The 24,594-nt window shown below is 39.1% G+C and overlaps 1 protein-coding gene across 2 annotated transcripts in view; it reads left to right on the plus strand.

Annotated features, from left to right (window-relative positions):
• Positions 1–24,594, plus strand: part of BRWD3 (bromodomain and WD repeat domain containing 3) — a 129,253-nt gene that overhangs the window by 24,406 nt on the left and 80,253 nt on the right. The window lies entirely within an intron of this gene.

The raw sequence follows: 24,594 nt of genomic DNA on the forward strand, positions 1-24,594 counted from the left end.
GAGAAAATAGATTTCTCTTTGTTAAAGCCACCCACTTGTGGTATTTCTGTTATAGCAGCACTAGATGACTAAGACACACTGTGAAGGCCTAATCAGCCAAAGACCACCAGGAACAAGCCTCTTGTCTGAATAAATCAGATTTATTGACTTGCTGTGAGGGAGTATATTCCAGAGGAACCATGTAGGCCTCTTGAAAAGTGGGCAGAGGGAAGTAAGTGTCTTTTGTAAAGTTTGGCTTACCACTAAAAAATTCCGAGGAGGGAAGCCAGGGTCACTTCTGGATTGGTGACTATTTTTGAGGCAGATTGGGAGAAGTGGGGAGTAAGTATGGATTTGGTACTGTCATGTGGCAAGAGCAGTTTAGGACTTATCTATAGTAATAAATGAAATTAGCAAAGTGGGTCTGGGGTCGTCATTGGTAAGAAAGCAGTAATCAAAGAGGGGTCATTATGACATTTTTCAGCTGCTACATGACTTTCAAAAAAACAGTGTTTCCTGTTATCTTTGCAGCTAGCTTTATCCTTGTCTGTCCTCCCGGCTTGATTTATGGCAAGGCCGTTTTTTGTTTTGTTTTGTTTTGTTTTTCCTTCTGAGCTGATAGTCACTCTTTCAGTCCTGGATAAGTTTTGACTCTTTGAACATGTAGTCTTATATGTCTTAAAAGCCTGTGGTCAGTGTATAGCAGCTTGTTATTAATTGTATTTAAGGGCTTTTCTGTATGTTCTTAGTCAATTTTATTAAAAATGTTTTATTTTAGCCTAGAAACATTTTCTGATACCACTTTAAAGTTCTATGCCTAAAATAGTTTTAATGCAAACATGTTTCTCCACTGTAAATAGAGAATGAATAAACTAGTGGTCTAACGAGGACATCGGTCATACAGTGGTAGAATTCCTACCTTCCGTGTAGGAGACCAATGCCACTCCTGTCAATGCATGTGCAGCCCCCAACCATCTGTCATTGGAGGCTTGCATTTGCTATGATGTTGAACATGTTTTAATGGAGCTTCCAGACTAAAACGGCCTTTTGGTGCAGGGCTCGGCAGCATTTTGTTCTGTTGTGCACGGGGTCTCCATGAGTCAGGGGCCAACTCCATACACGTTGACAACAAGCGGTCTAACAACTCTGATGTGGCTGTCCTGGAATACTCTTTGGATCTGAGTGAGCTTTCCAGTGAAGCCCAAATTAGTAGCTGCCAGAGCCTCTACTGCTTGTGTTAAGTGCCTTTTGGGGGTGGAGGTAAGATTGAGGGATATACAGTGGAGTTTTTGCTGCTAATTTCCTGTGTCAGGTTCATAGCAGATTGTATTTTCTACAAGGTCATTAAATAAACACAGTTGAAAGTGGGAAGAATACTAAGCTAGAATCAGGAGACCTAGATTCAACCTAGGCTCTGCCATTTATTGGCTCTGTGTTTTTAGGCAAGACACAGTTTCTTTGGACCTTAATTTCCTCACTTACAAAGTGAAGAAAATGCTTACCTTCAAAATCTCATAGGATTACTGTGAACTCAGATGAGATGTCTGTGGAATTACTTTATAAGCTTTAAAATGTTATACGAATGTGATTTGTAATTATGATATTAGATCATAGAACCTGATAATTATATTTGTAATGATAATAATGACTCACAGATTAAAAATACAATGTTTGAGCTATCTTCATGAAAAGACTATATAGCACACATGTAATTGTAGTGGGGTTTTACTTTAATATCCAACTTAAGTCTCAGACCTAAGTCTTTTGACTCCAAATCCAGTGTTCTTTCCACTAAATTACTTCAGCATAGTAAATAGTATGTATACATTATCTAGTTGCCATAATAGAATCTCGTCAACCATTTCAGGTATTCGGAAATACTTAGAATACACATATTTGCTATCACTTTCCCGAGTAGTTTCCAGTCTCTAATTTAGAATCATAGTTTTACTCATTTGTGTGTGTATGTATGTGATTTTTGTGTTTACGAAGTTCTACACAAATATATCACCTCTGTATTCACCACTACAGTCAAGATAAAGAACAGTTCCATCATCACAGGGACCCCTCATTTTGCCCTTTTATAACCATATCCACCTCCTTTCCACTTGGCCCCTCCCCTCCAGTCCTGTTAACCATTAATCTGTCCTCCGTTTCTATACTTTCTTATTTCAAGAATATTATATAAATGGAAGCAAACAGTATGTAACTTTTCACTCAGCATAATTCCCTGGAGATTCTTCCAAGTTATTTCATATATCAATAGCCATTTCCTTTTTATTTCTGAGTAGTGTTCCATGGTGTGAATGCACCATTTACCAGTTGAAGGACATCTGGTCTGATTCTGGGTTGTTTGTTTTTAAATCGTGATACAAATATACGTAACAAAACATTTGCCCATTCAATTATTACACATATTATTGAGTGACACTGATTACATTCTTCATGTTGTGCAACCATTGTCACTCCCCTTTTCTGAATTATGCCACCACCATTAACATGAATTCAGTGCTTCCTAAGCAATAACTATCCCTTCTACCGCCTCCTCACCCCTGGTAACCACTAATAAGCTTTGGTTTCTATATATTTGCTTATTTCATTCAGCATGTTTTCAAGGTTTATCCACGTTGTGGCATGTATCGGGATTTCATTTCTCTTTATAATTTTTTTTATAGCTAAGTAATATTCCATTGTATGCATATACCATATTTTGTTTATCCATTCATCTGTTCATGGATATTTAGGTTATTTCCATCTTTTGGCTGTTGTGAATAGTGCTGCAGTGAACATTGTGTATAGATTTCTGTTTGCATTCTTGCTATCAAATCTTTTGGATATATATGTAAGATTGGGATTGCTGAATAATATAGTAGGTGTTATTTTCCACAGCAGCTGTACCATTTTGTCCATCAGCAATGGACAAGGATTCCAGTTTTTTCACATCCTCGCTGACATCTATTGTTTTCTTTTTTTTAATTTTTTGATCATAACTATTCTACTGGGGTGAGGTGGTATCTCATTGTGGTTTTGATTTACATCTCCCTAATGGCTAATGATGATTAAGAAACCCAGGTGGCATAGTGGCTACTAACCAAAAGGTCTGCGGTTCAAACTCACCAGTTGCTCCGTGAGAGAAAGATGTGGCAGTCTGGTTTCCTAAAGATATACAGCTTTGGAAACCCTGTGGGGCAATTCTGCTGTGTGTTATAGGGTTGCAGTGAGTCAGAATCTCAGCAGCGAGTTAATGGCTAACAATGACCTTGAGCATCTTTCATGTGGTTGTTGGCCATTTGTATATCCTTTTTGGTGAAATGTCTACTCGGGGCTGATTCTACTTTTGACTATTAAAAATAAAGTATCTATGAACATTCATGTACAGATTTTTTTTGTGAACATAAGTTTTCATTTCTCTAGGTTAAATGCCCCAGAGTGCGACTGTGGATCGTATGGTAATTGCATGTTTAGTTTTTTAAGAAACCCCCCCGAACTGTTTTCCAGCTGTAGCATTTTACGTTCCTATGAGTGTATGAGTGATCCAGTTTCTCTAAATCCTCACCAGTGTTGTCACTATTTTTTATTTTAGCTGTGGTCATAGGTGTTTAGCGTGATATTACTTTGTGGTTTTAGTTTGCGTTTCCCTGATAGCTACAAATGTTGAACATCTTTGCATGTATATTTTTGCCATCTATATATCTTCTTTGGACATGTCTGTTCATGCCTTTTATCCACTATCTTATTGGATTGTTTGCTGTTTATTATTGAGTTTTAAGAGTTCTTTTTATATTCTAGATAGTAGTCCTTTGTCGAGTATGTGGTTTGCAAATATTTTTTCCCAGTCTGTAGCCTGTTTTTAATCTTCTTTACATAGGCTTTCAAAGCAAAAGTTTTTAGTTTTGATGAGGTCCATTTTATCAGTTTTTCATTTTATGGATTGTGCTTTTGTCAAATCCAAAAACTTTTTGCCTAGCTCCAGATCCTGAAGATTTTCTCCTATTTTTCTAAAAGTTTAATAGTTTCATTTTACTTTAATTCCATGAACCATTTTGAGTTAATTTTTGTATAGTGTAAAATTTAGGTCCATGTTCATTATAATTTTTTGTTTTGGGCCTATGGATGTCCACTTACTCCAGCACCATTTGTTGAAAAGACTGTCCTTTCTCCATTGCATTTGATTAGTACCTTTGTCAAAAATAAGTTGAGAATATTTGTGTGGACCTATTTCTTAGTTCTGTTGCATTGATCTTTGTAGGTATATCCTCACAAATACTTGATTACTGTAGCTTTATAGTAAGCCTTAATATTGGGAAGAGTAATTCCTCCCACTTTATTACTGTCTTTCAGAGTTGTTTTAGATATTCTAGGGCCTATGCCTTTCTGTGTAAATGTTAGAATAAGCTTTTCTGTGTCCACAAAAACCTTGCTGTGGTTTTGATAGGAATTACATTAACCCTATAAATCAATTTTGGGAGAGTCTTCATGCTTGCTATGTCAAGACTTCCAATCCATGAACACGGTGTGTCTGTCCATTTATTGAGGTCTTTGATTTCTTTATTCAACATTTTGTAATTTTCAGCATACAGATCCTGTACATCTTTCATTTTCTTTGGGGTGAATGTAAATGGTACTGTGCTTTTACGTTTGGTTTGTGGACATTCATTGTTAGAGATAGAAATGCAATTGATTTTTATATGTTGATCATGTTTCCTGTGACCTTATTGAGTTCACCTATTAGTTCTAGAAGTTTTCAAACCTCTTTTGAAAGCATGTTCTATCCTGCCCTTTAAACCACAATACAGTTTTTGGATTGGATAATTTGGCAGATTTAATTGTGCTCTGGGTTGGTGGGTCTAGCATTTAAGGTTTGGGATAAAATCTTTATTAATTGTTGGGGCGTAGTTTAGCTCTTTGGTCAGATGGTAATTTTTCATTTTTCTCTAATTTTCAGAGATGCTACTATAAGAATATTGGTTAAGATATTAGCCTTTAAAGCCAGATTAACTGTTTGAATTCTGGCTCTGCCACTTAATAGCTTTGGGATCTTGTGCAAGTTACTTAATTCCTCTGTGCCTCTGTTTCCACATCTTTAAAAAGGGAATGATAATAGTACTCACTTTATTGGTTTAAAACAAAAAAAAAATCCATTGCCCTTGAGTCCATTCTGACTCACAGCGACCCTATAGGACAGAGTTTAACTGCCCCTGGGGTTACCAAGGCTGTAAATCTTGGAAGCAGACTGCTGCATCTTTCTCCAGTGGAGTGGCTGGTAGGTTTGAACTGCCAACCTTTTGGTTAGCAGCCAAGCTCTTAACCACTGCACCACCAGGGCTCCTTTCATGGGGTTAAATAAATTAAACATGTAAAGTGCTTAGAACAGTGCCTGGCACATAAAAAGCATTAAAGAAAATGTTAACTCTGATTATATTAAAGGTTTTTTTTTCCATAGACTCTGGTCTGCAAAGTATGGATAAGGTTTTTGTATATATTTTAGCATTTTCTTTAGAATAGGGATCACTGTCCATTAGGGTTACCAGTTTAATATCAAACCTTACCCCTTCTCCTCTCTTTCCCTCCTTCTATCCTATTGCCCCCATGGTGGAATGTTAGCACACTGAGACAACAGAGAGGAAAGGAAAAGGGAGAGGAACAGGAACTAAGCTTTACTGAATGAATAACTACTCACTTAATTCTCAAGATAAGTGATATTATCCCTATTTCATGGATTTTGTAGATAAGGGAACTTAGGTAATTTTTATCTTTTCACTATACTATATTGCCTTTTTACTACATCCTTCTACTAAAGTAGGGGAATTGATAAAGCCAGAGGCAACTCTACTAGCACTATTCTCCTTCAGCTTGGGCTACTCACCTGGCTCTTTAATTTTTCCCAGAGGATTAGTATGTATTACCTCCTATGGCCCCTTAGGTTCCCCCCTGCCCCACCATCCCAGCACACACACAAACAGACGTTGGCATGGTTTACCCATTGGTTGGTATCGAATAGAGGTTTGGCACCCGGAAAAACAAGGGAGAGAGTTCACTGCTTTAGGCTCATCAGTATCTTTTATTTGGTGGGAGGTAAGCATTGCTGATATATTTAAACATAAAACATTGAGAGGCAGCTAGTGGTATAAGATAAAAGAGCATTGGACCCAAGTTCAAGCCCCTTCTGTGTCACTTATCACCTGTATGAATTTGGAATATTTGCTCCAACAATCTGAATCTTAGTTTTGTTATATGTAAAAGTAGAGATTGGAATAAAAATTAATCTTTAAAGTCCTTTCAAGCTATAGCACAATTCTATAACAGATACTAGTTTAAACTCAGAAACTAGTGGCTTGTAGGCTACTTACTTCTTTATTGTTGTTAGTTGCCATTGAGCAAAACACTGCCTGGTGCTGCACCATCCTCAAAATTGTTGATATGTTTGGATCATTGTTGCAGCTATTATGTCAGTGTGTCTCACTGAGGGTTTCCTCTTTTTTGCTACCCTTAAGCATACCTTATTTGAGGGTCTAGAATTAACCTTTTAGGTCAAGATACAAATACCACATCTTGAACCACACTGGACAGATGCTCTAAAGTAGGCATAGTTTTTCTAGCAGTAGGATTTTAACAGGTTTGGTAGGTTTTTTTCTATAAAATGATTGGATGGATTGCTAATGGAGAGGACGATACAGAAAGGAATAAAGTAAGGAAAGAATTACATTGCTATAACAGATTCAGGATGCTACAAAATTAGGAAGACAAAGCTATTATTGAAGAGTGCCTGAAGAAGTCGCAGTCTGGTTTGAACTTCATTCATTTGAGTTATGGCATTCTATGTTGTAATTTTGAAACACATAGAACTTGATTGTATGAAATGGTGCACTATTATCCATATGCTTACGAAATTTTTCTGAGCCCTTTTACAAAGACTATTCAGTATCCTTATTTTCTAAAGTTCATTAAATCGTAGTTAAAAATCTTAATAGAAAACAAGACCAATTTCAAGAGAATCGTTATATGAATTTTATTACTTTTTAATTATTTAATTTATTAACTCTTGATATAAGTGGAGGCTTCTTATCAGATAACAGTGCCTTGTACTCTGTCCCTTTTACTGTTCATTAGCACCTATAATTGATGTTGAGAAGGCACAGGAATTAAGTGGAAATAAGTTGATTTCTCTGTTAGGGACATAGGTAAAATTAATTAGTTTTTTAAAAAATGATATGATGAAGGATAGCAAATGTGACATGGAAAGAATGGAAGAAGTAACTAGTAATTCACAGGAGAAAACATTAAGGATTGGACACAATATTTATAAATGTTATATATAATGTAACAAAGTGATCAAGGTGAACTAGAAAATGCAACATAAAGAGAGGTAGAAACTTGGAATGGCGTTAATGCTTAAAATGTGATAAAGGTGGCTATCCAAAAACCAAACTCATTGTCTTTGAGTTGATTCTGACTCCTAGCAACCCTGTAGGACAGAGTAGAACTGCCCCATAGGGTTTCCAAGGCTATAGTCTTTACAGAAGCAGACTGCCACATCTTTCTCCCTTGGAGTGACTGCTGGGTTTGAACCATGGACCTTTTGGTTAACAGCCGAGCTCTTAACTGCTGTACCACCAGAGTGCCCTAAAGGTGGCTGTAGTTGGTCCTAAACAGACATCTAATAGGAAGGTGCAAGTTAAGTGTATTTAGAAATACACAGACCAAAATGTGGCTATACCATGGAAAATTGTGGGTGGGAATAAAAGTAGTGAGAAATCTATATGGGAATATACTACAGACTGACAAAATGGATGGTCTGGATGATGCTTTCCTAACAGAGAGGCAAAGAACCAGAAATACTCAGATCAAACTAATGGTTTACTCCCTCCTTCTCTCCCCAACAGACACCCAACAGACACATTTACTTTTTTTTTTTTTTAATAATACTTTATTCTATTTTTGGTGAAGGTTTACATAGCAGTTTAGGTTCCCATTCAATAATTTCTACATAGATTTTCAGTGGCATTGATAACATTTTTCAAAATTCATGAACATTCTCAATATTTCCATTCTGGTTGTTTCAGACACATACACTGCTGTTACAGCTATTATGTTGATCCATATAAAATTGCTGTTTTTGTAGGTAATGGTTGAATATGAACAATTTCAAATGGTTCAACCCAGTCAGAATACCTTAAAGGGCCTTAAAAGTTCTTTTAACATATATGGAGGGAACCTGTAGATTTATTATATGGGAATAAAAAAAAATAGATGGTATAAGAGTTAGGGATATTCGTATATTGTTTTAGTCTTCCTTGTCAAAGAGAATGATCTATAAACTGAGAAGAGTAGCGCAAGCATGGCTGACAAAAACAAAACCCAAAATAAATGAGTACCTAGCTGCTTTCAGAGGCCCAAATGAATTAAACCCTGGTGACCTGAAGTCATTTTCACTGATATCACTGTGAAATCAGAGTGGACAGGAGAAATGCAAATGACTCAAAGGGAAAGGAAACAAAGGGCAGCCTCCAGAAACTACAGATTGGTGAATGTACCGTTGTTATTGGGTGCCATCGAGTCGATTTCGATGCATGGCGACCCCAAGTAACAGAGTAGAACTGCTCCATAGGGCATTCTTGGCTACAATCTTTATGGAAGTAGATTGCTAGGTCTTTCTCCAGCAGAGCCGCTGGGTGGGTTTGAACCACCAGCCTTTTAGTTAGCAGCCAAGTGCTTAACCGTTGCACCTTTAAATGTACCCTTGACCCCAGATCAAAATTAAGACAGGTTTGCTTAATAGGTGTTTTATGTACTCGTAGTAAAGAAATAGGTGATCACTAGGAACTTAACATATGCTTAGTAAGAGTCATGTCAACCTATATTTCCTCTTTATAATCTGATGGATAACAATGAAGCAGCTATTTTAAGAAACCTAATGCAATCTTTAGAAACCCTGGTGGTGTAGTGGTTAAGTGCTACGGCTGCTAACCAAAGGGTCGGCAGTTTGAATCCGCCAGGCGCACCCTGGAAACTCTGTGGGGCAGTTCTACTCTGTCCTATAGGGTCGCTATGAGTCGAAATCGACTGGACAGCAATCTTTGCAGTCTTGAGCGGTATTGATAGAAGTATGGTTTCCTCATCAAGGAAATAATCCACTGTTCTCTGTGCTGATCAAACCATTGGAATATTTTGCTTAGTTGTTACTTTAAGAGATTCAGTCATTGGTAAAGAAAGCAACCACAGTAATGGTTTTGAAGAAGGGGTATTTTTCTTTAGAGGATGGTAGGAAAGAGAGGTGTCAGGAAGTTAGGCCAGAGTAATATAGAAGGGACCTGACATATTGAGAGAAGATTTAAGGAGTAAATGATAAACCAGTTGCTGTGGAACTGATTTCAACTTATGATGACCCCATGTGTGTCAGAGTAAAACTGCTCCGTAGGGTTTTCAATAGCTGAAGTAGATTGCCAGGCCTTTCTTTTGAGGCAACTGTGGGTGAACTTGAACCCCCAACCTTTCATTTGCACCAGCCAGGGACTCCAGCTCTCTTTAAATTTAAAAAAAAAAAATTTTTATTGTGCCTTAGGTGAAAATTTACACTTCAACTTAGTTTCTCATACAAAAATTTATACACATATTGTTGTCTGACCCTAGTTGTTCTCCCTATAATGTGACAGCACACTCCTCCTTTCCACCCTGTATTTCCTGTGTCCATTCATCCAGCTCCTGTCCCTTTCTTCCTTTTCATCTCACCTCTTGACGGGAGCTGCCCATTTAGTCTCATGAAAAAAAAAATTTTTTTTTGTCTACTTGAGCTAAGAATAAGAGGCACACACTTCACAAATACCATTTTATGTCTTGTAGTTCAGTCTAATCTTTGTCTGAAGAGTTTGCTTCAGGAATGGTTTTAGTTTTGGGCTAACAGAGCATCTGGGGGCCATGTCACCTGGGGTCCCTCCAATCTCAGTCAAACCATTAAGTCTCATCTTTTTACTAGAGTTTGAGTTCTGTACCCCACTTTTCTCCTGCTCTGTCAAGGGCTCTCTGTTGTGTTCCCTGCCAGGGCGGTCATTGCCGGTAGCTGGGCACCATCTAGTTCTTCTGGTCTCAGGCTGATGGAGTCTCTAGTTTATGTGGCCCTTTCTGTCACTTGGGCTCATACTTTCCTTGTGTCTTTGGTGTTCTTCATTCTCCTTTGCCCCAGGTAGGTTGGAACCAATTGATACGTCTTAGATGGCCACTTGCTAGCTTTTAAGAACCCAGATGCCACTCACCGAAGTGGGATGTAGAACATTTTCTTAATAAACTTTATTATACAAATTGACCTAGATGTCCCCTGAAACAATGGTCCCCAGAACCCTGCCCCTGCTACTCTGTCCCTCGAAGTGTTTGGTTGTATTCAGGAAATTTCTTAACTTTTGTTTACTTGTGCTGTCTTCCCCTGTATTGTGTGTTGCCCTTCCCTTCACCTAAGATAATTCTATTCTGCTATCTAGTTAGTAAATACCCCTCTCCCTCCCTCGCCATCCTCCTAAACATCAAAGAATGTTTTCTTCTGTGTTTAAACCTTTTCTTGAGTTCTTATAATAGTGGTCTATCTATTCCTGTGAAGGCTCTTATTTCTCTAGGATATATTTGAAAGAGTGGCATTGCTGGATCCTATGATACTTCTATTTCTAGCTTTTTAAGGAAGTACCAACTCAATTTCCAAACTGGTTTTACCATTTTGCATTCCCACCAGCAGTGTATAAGTGTTCCAGTCTCTCCACAACCTCTCCAATATTTATTGTTTGGGGTTTTTTTTGGGTTATTGCTAGCCTTGTTGGGGTGAGATGGTATCTCATTGTAGTTTTGATTTGCATTTCTCTAATGGCTAATGATCATGAGCATTCCTTCATGTATCTGTTAGCCGCTTGAGTTTCTTCTTTGGTGAAGGGCATGTTCGTATCCTTTTTCCATTTTTTAACTGGGTTATTTGTCTTTTTGCTCTTGAGGTTTTGCAGTATCTTGTAGATTTTAGAGATTAGACGCTGATCAGATTTGTCGTAGCCAAAAATATTTTCCCAGTCTGTAGGTTGTCTTTTTACTCTTGGTGAAGTCTTTGGATGACCATAACTGTTTGATTCTTAGGAGTTCCCAGTTCTCTAGTTGCTCTTCTGGTGTTTGTGCATTGTTAGTAATGTTTTGTATTCTGTTTATGCCATGTATTAGGGCTCCTAGCGTTGTCTCTATTTTTCCCCCATGGTCTTTATCGTTTTAGATTTTATATTTAGGTCTTTGATCCATTTTGAGATAGTTTTTGGGCACGGTGTGAGGTATGGGTGTTGATTCATTTTTTTGCAGATGGATATCCAGGTATGCCAGTACCATTTGTTAAAAGAGACTGCCTTTTCCCCAATTAATGGACTTTGGGCCTTTGTCATATGTCAGCTGCTAATAAGTAGATGAAATTATGTCTGGATTCTCAATTCTGTTCCATTGGTCTGTATCTGTTGTTGTACCAGTACCAGGTTGTCTTGACTACCGTGGTGGTATTATAGGTTCTAAAATCATGTAGTATGAGGCCTCCCACTTTGTTGTTGTTCTTCAGTACTGCTTTACTTATCGGGGGCGTCTTCATTTGGAAGTTTTTTAATTACTTTTCAATCTCTTCTTTTGCTATAGGTTTATTTAGTTGTCCTACCTCTGTTTGTGTTAGTTTAGGTAGGTAGTATATTTCTAGAAATTTGTCCATTTCCTCTAGGTTTTCAAATTTGTTAGACTACAATTTTTCACAGTATTCTTGTATGATTCTTTTAATTTCAGTTGGGTCTGTTGTGATATCGCCCATCTTATTCTTATTGGAGCTATTTGCTTCCTCTCCTGTTTTTTGGTTTTTTGTTTTTCTTTTTTGTTTGGACAGTGGTGTATGGATTTTGTTGATCCTGTCACAGAACCAGCTTTGGTCTTGTTAACTCTTTCAATTGTTTTTCTATTCTTTATTTCATTTAATTCTGTTTTAATTTTTATAATTTGCTTGCTTCTGGTGCCTGAGGACTTCTTTTGCTGCTCTCTCTATTTGTTCGAGTTGCAGGGTTAATTATTTGACTTTTGCCCTTTCTTCCTTTTGGATGTGTGCGTTTATTGCTATAAATTGACCCTGAGCACTGTTTTTGCTGTGTCCCAAAGGTTCTGGTAGGAAGTGTTTTCATTCTCATTTGATTCTATGAATTTCTTTATTCCATCCTTAATTTCTTCTCTAACCCAGTGGTTTTTGAGTAAGGTGTTGTTCAGTTTCCATGTGTTTGATTTTTTTTCCTTGCTTTTTCTGTTATTGATTTCTACTTTTATGGCTTTATGGTCAGAAAAGATGCTTTGTAATATTTCGATGCTTTGGAGTCTGTTAAGGCTTGCTTTATGGCCTAATATGTGGTCTGTTCTGGAGAATGTTCCATGTGCATTGGCAAAGAAAGCATACTTGACTTCTGTTGGGTGGAGTGTTCTGTATATGTCTATGAGGTCAGGTTAGTTGACTGTGGCATTTAGATCTTCTGTGTCTTTATTGAGCTTCTTTCTGGATATTCTGTCCTTCACTGAAAGTGGTGTGTTGAAGTCTCCTGCAATTATTGTGGAGCTGTCTGTCTCTCTATTCAATGCTGTTAGAGTTTTTAAATTTATTTTGGAGCAGTGTGGTTGGGCGCATTAGTACTTATTATGGTTATCTCTCCTGTGTGTATTGACCCTTTAATCATTATTAGTGGACTTCCTTTTCCTTTGTGGTAGATTTAACTTTAAAGTCTATTTTGTCAGAAATTATTAATTGGCACTCCTGCTCTTTTTTGATTGTTGTTTTCTTGATATAATTTTTTCCATCCTTTGAGTTTTAGTTTGTCTTTAAGTCTAAGGTGTGTCTCTTGTAGGCAGCATATAGACGGATCGTGCTTTTTTATCCATTCTGCCACTCTGTGTCTTTATTGGTGTATTTAGCCCATTTACATTCAGTGTAATTGATAGGTATGAGGTTAGTGCTGTCATTTTGATGTCTTTTTGTGTGTTGTTGACAGTTTCTTTGTTCCACTTAATTTTCTGTGATGACTTGTTTTTCTTTATGTATTTTCATAATTGTTGATTTTGTGTTTGCTTAGTCTTTATTTTATTTTCTTGTTTTTTATTTTGATGTGTAGAATTGTTTCTTTCCTTTGGGGTTATCTTAATATGTACCTCTATTTTTCTAAGTTTAAACCAATCTTTTATTCCTTCTTATTGCCTTGACTTCCTTTCCATGTGAAAGATCTATGACTACATTTTTTCATCCTTCTTTTTTGTTTTAATGTTGTCGTCTTTTATGTATTGATGTCTCTGTTTCCCTATTTTCCATGTTTTAGCTTTGATTTATTTTTGTGAGTTCCCAATCTGCATTGATATCTGGTTGCTCTGTCCTGTGTTCTAGTCTTGGGTTGTTGTCTGATGTTACTGATTTTTTAACCAGAGGACTCCCTTTAGTATTTCTTGTAATTTTGGTTTGGTTTTTGCAAATTCCCTAAACTTCTGTTTATTTGGAAATGCCCTAATTTTGCCATCATACTTGAGAGACAGTTTTGCTGGATATATAATTCTTGGTTGGCAGTTTTTTTTTTTTCCTTCAAGGCTTTGTATATGTCATCTCATTGCCTCCTTGCCTGCATGTTTTCTACTGAGTAGTCCAAGCTTAGCCTTATTGACTTTCCCTTGTAGATGACTTTTCGTTTATCTCTATCCACTCTTAAAATTCTCTCTTTATATTTGGTTTTGACAAGTTTGATTATAATATGTCTTGGTGACTTTCTTTTAGGATCTACCTTGTGTGGGGTTTGATGAACATCTTGGATAGATATATTCTCATCTTTCAGTATATCAGGGAAGTTTTGTGCCAACAAATCTTCTATAATTCTCTCTGTATTTTCTGTTATCCACCCCCCCTTCTGGTACTCCAATCACTCATAGGTTATTCCTCTTGATAGAGTCCCACATAATTCTTAGGGTTTCTTAATTTTTTTTAATTCTCTTACCTAATTTTTTCCTAAATATGTTGATGTCAAGTGCTTTATCTTCAGTCTCACTAATTCTGACTACCATTGCCTCAATTCTGCTCTAATGACTTTATATTGAGTTGCCTAATTCTGAAATTTTACTGTTAATCTCCTGGATTTCTGTTTGCTGTGTCTCCATAGATTCTTACAGTGTATTGAAGTTGTCATTATGTTCTTCTATAATCTCTGTTACTTTGTATATTCTTTGACTTTTTCTGCTTTTTGCCTCATCTCCTTCCTGATCTCTTGAGGTTCTTTGTATTAATCTTTTGTATTCTACTCCTGAAAGTTGCAGGATATTATCTTCCTCTAGAAGATTTCTTGAATCTTTGTTTTGGAAGCTTGCTGAAGGCATTATGGTCTGCCTCTTTATGTTATTTGATGTTGACTGTTGTCTCAGAGGCATCAGTAAGTCATTATTTTATGTTTGTTTTCTGTTTCCTAGTTTCTTGTTTTGTTTCAATATGCCCAATTAGGCTGCCTGTTTGAGCTAGTTTGATTATTGGCGCCTTTGAAGCCCTAACGTCCTGTCACCAGGTGACTAGATCTCTTACTAGGTTTTTGAGCGCAGGAGTCCATTTACTTTTCTTGTATGGATTGAGCTCAGGTGTCCAGGTAGTCAGTCACCAAGTGTGTGGTGCAGGCTCTTACCTATAGTCCTAGACAGTCAGGGATGATTGGTGTAGGCACAGGTATCTGGCTTCATTAGGAGGTCACACTCTGGGTAAGGCGGGGGGCTGACAGCTGCCCCTGAGTGTCTGCGAGGAAATTGTGTCCCTGCTCCCTAGAGCACGTAGGTGGGTGGTTTTTTCAGCTAGACTGTGGGCACCCAATGCAGTTGGCTGTAAGGACTAGGAGGCACCACTTATTCTTGGATCACTGTCGTGACTGGCTCGGTGGCATGGGTGGAGCCACCTGTCCTCAGGCCCTTGGTGTGGGTAGGTGAGATATCTCCTTAATAGGCAGAGTGGTGTCAAATGTCATGAACCTGCCACTCCACCATACAGCTGATACAGTTATATGCTCTTAGGCTTCAGGTATATACTTGGTTGTACTGTGCTAATGAGGGCCTACATTGTTGAAATGGGCCCACACAGGTCAGTGCAGGGGTGAAAGGCATTCAGTGTCTGTGGATCCCTTATGCCTGTGCGTTGGCAAAGTAGCTGTGCCTGCCCTGAGTTCCCAGCTTAGGGGAGCAGACAGATTATTTTTTCCTGTTTGTTAGTTTGTTTCCTCTCCATACCCGGGAGAGTGGCTCAGGGCATGTGATGGGTCCTACTTCTGGCCCAGGGGAAATGGCAGGCAATCTCTGAAGCTATCCTGGGACCCAGTGCAGAGCGGAGAAAGGGCAGGTAAATGGGAGAGAGGTTTTTCCCAAAGGGGTGTTTTTTGATCCGCATGGTAGGTTAGACACACGTACTTATCTTTTGCCAATTGAGCACCACTTTTCACTGGTTCTGGGGGCTTGAGTAGACTCTCTGCTGCTTGGCGTCTCACGAAAGGGAAAACAGGTCCCGAGCCCCACTGCTTGCCTCACCATTCATTCCAGCCGATACAGCCTGCCGGGTGCTGGTTCCCACCGGCTCAGGTCTGGCAGCTCCTCACTGTTTCTGAACCATCTCTCCCTCCCCCTGGTTCTTAGTCCAATTTCTCAACTTTGCCTTTGATATTTACGGCTCCTATATTGTCATATATAATTGATTCACTTGTTTTTTCGGGTCTTTGTTTTAAGAGGGTAACCCTGGTAGCGTAGTGGTTAACTGCTACAGCTGCTAACCAAGAGGTCGGCAGTTCGAATCTGCCAGGCGCTCCTTGGAAACTGTATTGTACAGTTCTACTCTGTCCTATAGGGTCGCCATGAGTCGGAATTGACTCGACGCCAGTGGGTTTGTTTTAAGAGGGACGACAGGAAGAGTCTGACTACTCCACTGTCTTGGCCCTGCCTCTCACTTTAAATATTTCACGGGTTACCATGCTACAAAGGGGCTTGACTTTTTTGTTTTTAATTTGATTGTGCTTTAGGTGAAAGTTTACAGCTCAAGTTAGTTTCTCATTCAAAAAATTATACACATACTGTTTTGTAACATTGGTTGCAATACCCACAATGTGACAATGCTACCCCCCGCCAGGTTCCTTGTGTCCATTCATCCAGTTTCCCTGTTCCTTCCTGCCTTCTCATCCTACTTTTGGGCAGGATTTGCCCATATGGTCTCGTATATTTGATTGAACTAAGAAGTATGTTCCTCATGTGTGTTATTGTTTGTTTCATAGGCGTGTCTAATCTTTGTGTAAAAAGTGGCCTTCAGGAGTACTTTCAGTTCTGAGTTAGCAGAACGTCTGGGGGCCATAGTTTCTTGGGATTGACTTTTTTTTTTACGTGTAGCTCCGAAGGGTAGAACCTGAAAACTGTCTGGAAGTTATAAGGAGAGAGACTGAGCTCAATTAAAGATTGTTGTTGTTTTTAGCTGGTGTTTATCAACCTCCGACTCATGGTGACCCTTTACACAACAGAATGAAATGCTGCCGGGTCCTACGCCATCCCCACGATTGATTGTAGGTCTGACCTTCATGATCCATGGGGTGTTCATTGGCTGATTTTTTGGAGTAGGTTGCTAGGCCTTTCTTTCTAGTCTGTCTCAGGAAGCTCTGCTGAAACCTGTTCAACATCAGAACAACATGGAGTCCACCACTGACAGACAGGTGGTGGCTGCATATGAGGTATGTTGGTTTGAATAAAATCTGGGTCTCCTGCATGGAAGGTGAGAGTTCTACCACTGAACCCCAGTGCCTGTAATTAAAGTAGAGTCTCCTATAAGTTAACACAGCTCAACAAATGAATTGGCTACTTCTGAGATATATTAATCTTCTCTTTACTAGAAATGTTTAGGTAGAGGCTGAATGGCCATCAGGTTATATGGTTATAGAAAGGATAGTTTTTGGGAGGAAGAAGATTAGACTAGAAATGGTTGTTCTTTAAATTGGCAGATTGTCATTGTCACCTGGAGAGTTTATTAGAAAAGCACATTTTGAGAACTGTCTGTATTTCTACAGATCACTTTTCCCCATTAAAGTATTGTGTCTGTCCCTAAAATTGGGTAAGTGATACAAGATTTGCCCAGTAAAATGTAAATTCCATGAGGACTAGAATCTTGTTTGATTTGTTTATTAACTATCTTCCATGTCTAACACAAAGCCTTAGCTCAATAATAGGTGTTCAACAAACATGTTGAAAGAAGAAAAAGTTACCCTTTTGATAGATGTGTATTGATCTCTATGACTTTATAAATTTGTAAAATACACATAATAAATGCATTATCCTGTGCCACTGGGTGGGTTCAAACCTCTAATTTTTTTGTTAGCAGTCAAGTGCAAACCACTTGCACCACCTAGGGACTGTGATGGTTAAGGTTGTGTGTTCAACTTGGCTGAGCCATGATTCTTATTGGTTTGGCAGTCATACAATGTTGTGATCACCTCCATGACGGGATCTGCTGTGAGTAGCCAGTCCGTTGAAAGGGAGTTTCCTTGGGTGTGTGGCCTGCATCGAATATAAGTGGACGTTCTGGCAAGGCTTGTGGGCTTTTGCTTCCTCTGGATCCTGCAGCTGGCATCTGTTCATGTGACCTCTTGTTCTTGGGACTTGACTAGCAGCTTATCTGCGGTCTTTCCTGACAATCTTGGGATTCGTCGATCTTTGCAGCCTGTGAGCCCTCCTGTCTGACCTGCCAATATTGGGTTCGTCAGCCCCTGTGGCTTTGTGAATCGGGAGAAGCCTCTATTCTGACCCAAAGACTTGGGACATTCCGGCCTTTACAACTGCATGAGCCATTTCCTTGATATACATCTCTATAAGTATTTATATGCTTTATTGGTTTTGCTTCTCTATAGAACTCAGACATTTGTTACCGAGAGTGGTTCTAAAGAAATAAAACTTTAAGATGAGTTTTCTAAACTTGTTCTCAAGTCTTATTAGTCTTAAAGATGTTGATGACTCTGCTTCTAGTAGTAAAGAGGGCACAGCTAATCCATAGTGTGAGTTTAAGATTGTGTGTCAACTTGGCTAGGCTATGATTCTCAGTGTTTATATGTGACCACTCCCACGATGGAATCTTCTGTGAGTAGCCAGTCAGTTGAAGGGGAGTTTCCTTGGGAGTGTGGTCTGCATCTGAATATAAGCAGACGTTCTGGCTTTGTGCTGCTCTGGATCCTGTAGCTGCCCCCTGTTCCTCTGATCTCCAGTTCTTGGGACCTAAGCTATCAGCTTATCTGCTGATCTTGGGATTCCAGTCTTCACAGCCGTGAGCAGGAGTTCTGCTCTCTGACCTGCCAATCTTCGGTTCACCAGTCCCTGTGGCTACGTGAATTGATCCACGGACTTGGGACTTTCCAGCCTCTATAATTGCGTGAGTCATTTCCTTGATATAAATCTATCTCTGTATATATTTCTATGCCTTACTGGCTTTGCTTCTCTAGAGAATGCAGCCCAAGACAATCGGGAATACAAATACGCAAAATATCACCAACAATAGATCAGGTATTGGTGAAAGGCAAGGCTCTGGGTGATTGCATGTATACCTTTATACAATTTTGTCATAATAAGTATAAGGAAACTGGTTGTTGATCCTACTCTTGCTAGACAAACTGGTGAAAGAAAGAGATGAACTCAGGGCTTCAGAGTCAACACTCAAGTGCTGCATAAATGACCTCAAAGTTTCCAATTGCACCTTGAATGAAAGCCTAATTTCTTGTAGTAACAGCTGGTATTCCTGAAAATGAAACCCAGAGTCTTATTGTAAGAGTGAGTGAATTACAACGCCAACTTAATTGCCAACCTCGAGAGGTGTCTGAAGTGAAAGTGAGGGCATTGATTGGGAAGAAACGGGATCCTGAAACTTGGGATGGGAACAGATGGGCAGATAATCAGGAAGCTGGAGACACTAAGCCGCTGAATTCCTTGAATCACTTCTGCCAAGAGAACCAGTCTTCTCACTAGCATCTGAAGAGATTACTCCATCTTTGTCTGCTAAACCACCTTCTCAGTAAAACGATTAGCCTGTCCAGCCCCATTTAATGAGATTAACCCAGCTGCGTCAAAGGGCCTTTGAGTCATTGCCTGAGGCACCACCTGAGGCAGATGCTTTACAAGACAATACTGAATGTTCTCAAAACATTTCCCCACCACTGATATTGGCTTATAGACCTATAACTAGACTTAAGTCCCAGGGAGCCTCAAAAGGTGAAGTACAGAGTGTGACCCAGGAAGAGGTACAAGGCACACTACACTGCAAAAGAACTGCTTGACTTTTTCTAATATGGACAAACAAAAACCTGGTGAATATCTGTGGAAATGACTATTAAGGGAGTGAGATAACGGTGCAAGGAACATAAAGATGGATCAGTCTGAGTTTATTGATAAGGGCCCGCTAAGCACAGATTCTTCATTCAGTATTTCAGCTCAAGAAGTTAGGAAAGGATCTAATAGTGTTTTTGGTTAGGTCTCTGAAGCATGGTGGCCTGCACTAAATTGAATTGAAGTATACCAGACTTCCCTTTGTATACTGTAGAAGAAGGTATCCAAAGGCTTAGGGAAATTGGCATGTTAGAGTAGATTTATCAGGTTAGACCCACAGACTCACACATGGAGTGCCCAGAAGACATACCTTTTACCACAACAGGGAGAAACAATTTTGTGAAAGGAGCCCCAGCATCTTCAAGACTGTTGTGTTTGCTATTTTAGGTAAGTCAGACTTGACAGTGGGAACTGCCCTAACTGAATTAAGACACCTAACTACAATAGGATTGATTGAACCCAAGTGGCAGCACTCAATCAACAAAGACAAGGTGGGCATGGTTACCGTAATGGACAGCAGTAATCAGAAGAGCCTGACTCATATGGACTTATGGTATTGGCTTCTTAGTCATGGTGTTGTAGGAGTAAAATAGATGGAAAATCTACTAAATATTTACTTGATCTTTACAAGTGGAAGAATTCTAGGTCAAGTGAACAGCCGTCTAGCTTGAATCACCAGAATAGAGAGTCATGGCCTCTCAGTCAGTTCCCAAACTTGAGCAAGTTTAAAGACCCACAATTCCTTGAATGAAGGGGAGGTTGGATACCCTGGAGTAAAGACACAAATACGCTGCCAAAAACTTACAATGTTAATATTTCTCCCAGCCTTCCCCAAAGGGATCTACGGCCTTTTACAAGGGTGACTGCTCATTGGGCAAAAGGAAATAGTCAGATTTTGGGGGGATTAGTGGATACTGGCTCTGAAATGACACTAATTCCAGGAGATCCAAAATGTCACTGTGGCCCAGCAGTCAGAGTGGGGATATATGGAGGTCAGGTTATTAATAGAGTCTTAGCTCATGTGCATCTTACAGTGGCTCCCCAAACCCCTCCTGTAGTGATTTCTCCCATTCAGAAGTGCATAACTGGACTAGATATACTCAGCAACTGGCAGAACCCCCACATTGGATCCCTGACAAATGGAGTTAGGGTATTATGATAGGAAAAGTCAAGTGGAAGCCATTAGAACTGCCCCTACCTAAGAAAATAGTAAACAAAAAGCAATACCGTATCCCTGCAGAGATTGTGGAGATCACTGCCACCATCAGGGACTTGAAGGATGCAGGGATGGTGATTCCCACCACATCTGCATTCAACTATTTAGCCTGTGCAAAAAAGAGATGGATCTTGGAGAATGACAGTAGATTATCAAAAACTTAACCAGGTGGCAACTCCAGTTGCAGCTGCTGTTCTGGATGTGGTTTCATTGTTTGAGCAAATTAATACACCTCCTGGTAGCTGGTATGCAGCTGTTGATCTGGCTAATGCCTTTTTCTCCATACCTGTTTTGAGGACCATCGGAAGCAGTTTGTCTTCATCTGGTAAGGCCAGCAATACACCTTCAGTGCCCTACCTCAGGCTGTATCAGCTCTTCAGCCCTATGTCATAACTTAGTCCGCAGGAACCTTAATGGCCTTTTCCTTTCCTAAGATATCCAACTGGTTCATTACATTGATGACTTTATGCTGATAGAACCTAGTAAGGAAGAAGTGTCAATGACTCTGGACTTAAACTGGTAAAACTTGCATGCTAGAGGGTGGGAAATTAATCTCACAAAAGTTCAGGCACTTTCCATCTAAGTGCAATTTCTAGGGGTCCAGTGGTGTGGGACATGTCGAGATATTTGTTCTAAAGTGAAGGATAACTTATTGCATCTGGCCCCTCCCACAACTAAAAAGGAGGTTCAACACCTAGTGGGCCTCTTTGAATTTTAGAGGCAGCGTATCCCTCGTTTGGGTGTGCTACTCAGGCATATTTATCAAGTCACTTGAAAAGCTGCTAGTTTTGAGTGGGGCCCAGAATAAGAGAAGGCTCTGCAACAGGTTCAGGCTGCTGTGCAAGCTGCTTTGCTCCTTGAATGATATGATCCAGCTGATACAATGGTGCTCGAAGTGTCAGTTCAGATAGAGATGCTGTTTGGAGTCTTTGGTAGGTCCCTATTGGTGAATCACAGAGCAGACGCTTAGGATTTTGTAGCAAAGCCTGCCATCCTCTGCAGATAACTACTCTCCTTTTGAGAAACAGCTTTTGGCTTGTTACTAGAGCCTTAGTAGAGACTGAATGCTTAACCATGGGACACCAAGCTGGCAATCATGAACTAGGTTTGGTCTGGCCCACAGAGTCATAAAGTTGGACGAGTACAGTTGAACTCCATCATTAAATGGAAATTGTATATACGAGATCAGGCCCAAGCAAAACCTGAATGCACAAATAAGTTGCATGAGGAAGTGGCCTAAATGCCCATGGGCTCTACTCCTGTCACATAACCTTCCATCTCCCAGTCTGTACCTATGGCCTCATGAGGAGTTCCTTATGATCAATTGACTGAGGAAGAGAAAATTCGTGCCTGGTTTACAGATGGTTCTGCACGATATGCAAGAACCACTCGAAAGTGGACAGCAGCAGCACCACAGCCCCTTCTGGGACCTCCCCGAAGGATGGTGGTGAAGGGACATCCTCCCAGTGGGCAGAACTTAGGCAGTGCACCTGGTTGTTCACTTTGTGTGGAAGGAGAAATGGCCAGATGTACAATTGTATATTGATTCATGGGCTGTGGCCAATGGTTTGGCTGGATGGTCAGGGACTTGGAAGGAACATGATTGGAAAATTGGAGACAAGGAGGTATAGGGAAGAGGTATGTGGATAGACCTCTCTGAATGGCCCAAAGAAGTGAAGATATTTGTGTCTCATGTGAATGCTCACCAAGGGAGGACCTAATACCACCAAGAAACAAGAGCCAGGAGAAGGGCGCGTCCTTTGGTCCTGGGGTTCCTACATGGAGAAACTTGTAGACCAGGGGAAAATTGATAACAAGGACCTTCCTCCAGAGCCAACAGAGAAAGCATTCTCCTGGAGCTGGTGTCCTGAATTTGGACTTCTAGCCTACTAGACTGTGATAGAATAAACTTCTGTTTATTACAGACAACCACTTGTGGTATTTCTGTTATTAGATAACTAAGACCTATCACTGACGTTGGTCATATCATATCTTGTGTTGTATAAGAGAACGATTCAGAAGCTCACCTTGCACAATTATAAAGAAGAAAAATTTAGGAGACATGATGGATTCTGAAGAGATTATACACTTAAATACATTTTTTATATATATTTGGTTAACTTATTTACTACTTTGGCAACATTGCTAGGCACAATGAAATATATTTTGACATCAAGGAATTCAGTTTCTCTCAAAAAGAAAGTTCTTCAAAAAAATTGTAAGGCAAAGTTATGTGCACATCTCCACTCCAAAGAACATTCTCTACAGTTGATGGCTGAAACATAACCTTGACTATCTCAGTACCCCCAGACAGAACAGAGTCATAACTATAGTGTACTATTTTTCAAAGGTTGTCAAATCTTCAACACCAGTGGATGAAGAAGCAGACATTTTTTTCTAACCTAAATTGTGTTAATTCGCTGCCCTGTTTAGACCAGTACTTTCAGAGCTATATCGCCATTTTACTTTTGTTACTTTGTGGAGCTAAATTCCTTAGTAAATAGAGGCCAGAATGATATTTTTTACTCCTTATGTTGCTTAATGAAATTATTAAATAATTATATATACTAAAACTCTTGGACTTAGTACATAACTCCAAAGAATTACAGCAGATAAAAAAAGGTTTAACGGTAGGAATACGATAATGTAGTGAAATTATATCAGACATAGGTTGTGGAGAATTTTTTTCTGATTTACTTGTTGTTGTCATATTAATACTCCATTGTGCTTTGCTATCCTGGAAGTTAAATTGCTTATCTCTAAACCTGCAATAAGGTTATAATAGAAGTAAAAGGAAACAATTCACTCAAATAGTGCATTTGATAGAGACATTCAGATACAACACGGTGTGTGTTCCTTAATTTTATTGTTACTTTTTAGAAAAGGAAAAGTTGCACTGAATATTCTCCTCCCCAAAAAAAAAAAAAACCCCAAAAGGAGCTATATTATATTCATGTTAGAAGAATGAGATCTACATCTTTCTAGTAAAATACTCAAGAATTGGTCAAAAGTGAACCCTTTTTATTGTTTCTTTATAGTTAGTTATCAGTCATTAACTATTGGGAAAAACATTCCTGATAAAGCATTGGAGTTATCTACTCTGTTATATATAGTAATAAAACAAGGATGGATGGTACTGAAAAACAATGACTAAATGAAGAATATGTGCAAAAGAGAGTGTTGATGTAATCCCTTAGTGTGTGGAGCCTAAGCCTTGTTGATATTACCAAATGCTGAGAAAAAAATGTGTAGGTATTATTATCTCAGGCACTGGCTAAATAAATTTTTAAAAATTCCTGAAATGGGAGAAGGCATATTTGACAATGTTGTTGTCAAATATACAACAGACCTTATATTAGAATTTCTTTGAATGGCTATCAATGACTAGGGAGACCCTAATAGAAAACTTGTTTTTAAGATAAAAATGCATCGTTAAGAGTATTCAGTGAAATTTTTCAAGTACCTTTCACACAAAGTAGCTGGTTTCATTTCTGTTAGTTCTTTCTAGTTTTTATCCGTATATGTACATATTTTTACAGAATTTAAATCCTAGAAACATACAATTTCGTGTTTTATGTTTTGTTTATAGTTCTTAAATCTTTCTACACTGCTGTAGTTTTCATATTTTAATTATTAATGCCTACATTGTAGTCCATTGAATATTCTGTAATTTAACTAACCATTCTCCTGTTATTGAACTTGTTAGGTGTCATTGAGTCAGTTCCAATTCATAGCGATACTGTGTACAACAGAATGAAACACTGCCTGGTCCTGTGCCATCCTCGCAATTGTTGCTATGCTATGTATGTTGCAGCCACTGTATCAGTCCATCTTATTGAGGGTCTTCCTCTTTTTTTTTTTATTGACTCTCTATTTTACCAAGCATGATGTCCTTCTCCAGGGACTGGTCCTTCCTGATAACATGTCCCAAGTATGTGAGATGTAATCTCACCATCCTCGCTTCTAAAGAGCCTTCTGGCTGTATTTCTTCCAAGGCAGATTTGTTCATTCTTCTGGCAGTCCAT

This window comes from Elephas maximus, chromosome X, assembly GCF_024166365.1.
Source record: "Elephas maximus indicus isolate mEleMax1 chromosome X, mEleMax1 primary haplotype, whole genome shotgun sequence".
Classification (NCBI taxonomy): domain Eukaryota; kingdom Metazoa; phylum Chordata; class Mammalia; order Proboscidea; family Elephantidae; genus Elephas; species Elephas maximus.